Here is a 4,947-nt window from a genome sequence, read left to right as displayed (position 1 = left end):
TTGTGAATGAGTCTTCCTCCAATCTTAATATCATGTTCTTCTTTGTATAATCTGCCTTGTCACATTATTTGCTTAGAATACAGATTTAATAAGTATAGTGAAAAAATGCATCCCTGACACACTCCCTTCCTGATTTAAACCATGCAGTATCCCCTTGTTCAGTTTGAACAACAGTCTCCTGGTCTAAGTACAGGTTTCTCATGAGTACAATTAAGTGTACTGGAATTTCCTTTCTTTGCAATGTTACCCATAATTTATTATGATCCACACAGGCAAATGCCTTTGCATCATCAATAAAACACAAGTAAACAAGTAAACATCTTTCTGGTATTCTCTGCTTTCAGCCAAGATCCATCTGCCATCAGCAAGGATATCCCTTGTTCCATGTCCTCTTCTGAATCTAGCTTGCATTTCTGGAAGTTCCCTGTCAATAATTTCCACATCCTGTTGGCTCATCTTTCTTTGGAATGAGTACAAATATGAATATCTTCCAATCATTTGGCCAGGTAGGTGTCTTCCAAGTCACTAGACATAGATGAATAACTCCCTCCAGCATTGCATCGTTTCTTGTAGCAATTCAATGGGTATTCCATCAATACCTGGAGTATTGTTTTTCAATTCCTTCAGGGCAGCTTAGACTTCTTTCAATACCATTTGTTCTTGATCATGTGCCACCTCCTGAAAGAGATAAACATTAACCTTTTTTTTTTTTTGGTACAGTGACTCTGTGTATTTCTTCCATTTTTTTGAATGTTACCCGCATCACTGAATATTTTGCCCATAGAATCCCTCAATATTGCAACTTGAGGCTTTATTTATTTTTGTTTTTCTGATTCTCTCAGTTTAAGAAATGCCAAGCATGTTCTTCCCTTTTAGTTTTCTGACTCCAGGTCTTTGTTCTTTTAATTGTAAGAACTGACTTAGTCTACACGAGCTGCTCTTTGAAATCTTCTGTTCATCTCTTTTATCTCATTATTTCTTCCATTCTCTCCATTCAAGAGCAAGTTTCAGAGTTTCTTGTGACATCTATTTTGGTCTTTTCTTCATTTCCTGTCTTTTTAATGACCTTATGCTTTCTTATGGATGATGTCCTTGATGTTATTCTACAATTCATCTGGTTTTCAGTCATTGGTGTTCAATGCATAAAATCTGTTTTTCAGATGGTCTGTAAACTGAGATGGTCATATTTTGGCTCTTGTGGACTTGGTTTAATTTTCTTTAGCTTCAACTTGAACTTGCATATGAGCAGTTGATGGTCTGTTCCACACTCAGATCCTGACCTTGTTTTGGCTGAAGGTACTGACCTTTTCAATTTTCTCTTTCCAAAGATGTAGTTGATCAGATTCCTGTATATTCCATCTGGTGAATTCCTTCTAGTCCACGTGTACAGTTCCCATTTATGTTGTTGAAAAAAAGGTATTTGAAATGAATAAGTTGTTGATCTTGCAAAATTCTATCATGCAATCTCTGGCATCATTTCTACCAGCAGGGCCATTCTTGCCAAATATTGGCAATTTCCAACTTTGCACTCCAATCACCAGAAATAATCAAGATATGTTGATTGCATGTTTGGTCAATTTCATACTGCAGAAATTGGCAAAAAATCTTCAATTTCCTCTTCTTTGGCTTTGGGAGCTCTGGTGGTATAGTGCCTAAGGCATTTGACTGCAAACCAGAAGGCTGGCAGTTCAAACCCATCAGCCACTCCTTGGAAGGAAGGTTGGACAATCTACTTCTGGAGAGATACTACCTTGGAAACCAAGGAGGGGTTGCTATGAGTAGGATCCAACTCGATTGCAGTAAGTTTGTTTTTTTTTTTGGTTTTTGGCTTTGGTGGTTGGCGCATAAATTTGAATAATAGTCTTCCTTTTAGGCATATGGATACTATCCTATCACTGACAGCATTGTAATTCAGGCTAAATTTCAGAACATTTTTTGTGATGATGAATGACAAGCCATGCCTCTTCAAGTTGTCATTCCCAGCATAGTAGATCATATGGCTGTCTGATTCAAAATAGCCAAAATTAGTCCATTTCAACTCACGAATGCCTAGGATATTGATCTTTGTGCATCTCATTTCATTTTTGAGAACTTCCAATTTTCCTAGATTCATACTTTGTATGTTCCATGTTCTGATTATTAATGGATGTCTGCAGCTGTTTCTTCCCATTTTGAGTCTTCTCACACCAGTAAATGGAAGTCCTAAAAGCTTTACCCCATCTACCTCAATGAGGTCAATTCTATTTTCAGGAGGCAGCTCTTCCCCAGTCATATTTTGAATGCCTTCCAACCTGAGGGGCTCATCTTCTGGCATTATTGAAGAGAGTTGTTGAAGAGAACACTACTATTATTTATATAGTGATAATCTGAATACCTACACATATGATCAGTTATAGCTAGAAAGAGTGGAATTCATGATTGCTGTTCACAAGTGATCAAAATAGGAAGAAAATAATTAAATTTTATAAAGAATGTAGAATATTTTGAATTGTTCAAATTGAGTCTCTTAATCGCTTGGAATTTTTAGTAATCGTGATGCATTTGTGTGTGTGTGTTCTATCATGTATGCATGCAACATGTTTTAGAGACTAAGCAAATGAGAAGAACAAACTAAACACTGAGGAAAGAGAGTAAACTTAGTGATCACCTATAAGGGGCACACTATCCTTGAAATGCAACTTCTATTTATGTCAGCTTATTGTACACACTCAGAGTGTGTTGGAATTGTTGCTCACTCCTTACAACTTGTGAGTTGCTAAGAACTTCCTTGAAGTGTGAAGCACTATTATAACACCCAAGAACTTAAGCATGAGTGAGTTCTCAAAGAACCCAATTGTATCTTTTTTAAAAAACTTAATTGCGATTTGAGTGAAAGTGTACAGAGCACATTCACTTTCCATACAACTGTTCACATGCACGTTGTCTCATGACATTGACTGCAATTTCCTACAATGCAACAGCTCTCTTCCCACTTCCTCCCCATAGTTGCCTCTTCCCTGTGCCCTTCTCTCCCATGCATTCCTGCCCCCCCCCCAGTTGTCTTTTTGTGCATAAACAGTCCTTCTATTGTCCCATGATTGATCTCTCCAAGGAGTGTATCTACCTAATGTAAATGTTCACCTTATAGGACTCTGTTTTGTTTGGCTGGAAGCCAGAGTGGGTTCAATTCCAGACCTGAAGGGCAGCTAGGGCCATAGTCTCAGGGGTTTCACCAGACTATGAAGAACCCAATTGCATCTTGACCTTCATTAAACGGTATATTTGGTAGCTGTTTATATTTGCAACTGAATGTGAATTTGAAATTGTTTAAGGTTACCCCAATTTAAATACTGTGATATACCCTGATTTAATAGCTCTCTGTAAGCAAGTAAGTTGTATTCTTTACATATATTATATGAGAAACTCCAACATTTTTTTTTCTGTTTTATTATTGAATTTCCTTCAGTCAAATTAGTCTTTAGACTGCCACATAGAGGCAGACCGTATAATTCATCAATCAATCAAAATATTTCTGCTCACTGTACTTAGAAATGTACATTTGCATACACAAAAGGACTAAATGAAGCACATGTCATGTGAGCTATAATAGAGTAATATTCAGAAATAAAGAAAAAAGAGCATTAATGCTAATTTTGTGCAATTCTTATTTAGTACTGTTTAGGATCAAATATTATCCATTTAATCAAAAGCAATTCTTTCAACAATTTAGTTCAGTGTTAAGCACAAAAGTCAATACATAATATGACTGAAATTAGAATTTATTGAAATAGTGTTTGAGTAGCTCAAGGAGAATTGCAAAGCAAAATTAATTCTTAGTCAGAAAGGAGAAATAACATCTTGATCATTTTAGCTCTAGAGAGCTGCATTTAATACTTCTTAATGATTCACACAAACTGCATTATTAAATGAGCTCATTTCTCCAAGACTAAAAATAACACCAGTTTCACAATATTTGTACCACAGTAGCTGTATCTCAAGTGGTACAGTGGCTAAGTGCTCATGAGCTAACTGAAAATTCTGTGGGTTCAGCCTATCAGTTTCCCCATGGGAGAAAGATGTGACAGTCTGCTTCTCCAAAGATTTACAGCCTTGATAAACTTGTGGGGGCAGTTCTAGTCTGTCCTATAGAGTCTCTATGAGTAGAATGGACTCAGCATTAGTTGATTTACTTGGGTTTTAGAGGCATATCTCTTGCCTGGCCCCTACAAATTACAGATGATCATTCAGTACATTTGTATATGGTAAAGTAACTGTATTTTTAAAGTGTTCTTTACTTGGTTTATAATTAATAGCCAGTGCTAATAAACACAATTTTTTTGCATGGATTCTATGTGAAATATTCATCCTACTGCTTTCTCAGCTTGAAGTATAAATTACATTTTTATTAGGATATGCCTTCTCAATATAAACTAATGTGAAAACCTGTATTTTTAAAATCAGTTTCCTAGAATGTTTTAGAAATAATTAAGCCCAACACTAGAGTCTCTTGAGAAAAAACTACTGTGAAAAACACACATTTTAAAGAGTGAGGCCAAATTTTGATGTATTCAATTTCAATTATATTCCATGAAATGTCTTCTTTTTTTGCTTTGAGCAGAGATCAAATTCCTCTTTTCAATATTAATATAAATTTTTGAATAGCTAATACACATACCATCAAGGGTAGTAGACTACCACTAGACTGTCCTTAAATAGCCTAATAGTATTAACTTGTTGGTAGATTACTCAAGGTGTTCTTATCAAAGCGTGTCTTAATATTACATGTATATTCTGTCTAAAATGGTTGTTGTAAATAAACAAGGAATTTATGGATTTCTTAATCACAGATGGCTAGAGAGCAGAGGTTATTTATACAATTTCTTTTATTTTGTGTGACTAAACCAGTATGAAAAACAAGAAGTCCCAACATTAAATAGCTTCTTCTGATCAGATCTGTAACACTCCTGT

This window comes from Orycteropus afer, unplaced genomic scaffold (genome assembly GCF_000298275.1).
Source record: "Orycteropus afer afer isolate SDZICR_OR568_19922 unplaced genomic scaffold, OryAfe1.0 scaffold00801, whole genome shotgun sequence".
NCBI lineage: Eukaryota > Metazoa > Chordata > Mammalia > Tubulidentata > Orycteropodidae > Orycteropus > Orycteropus afer.
This window is presented reverse-complemented; position numbering follows the sequence as displayed.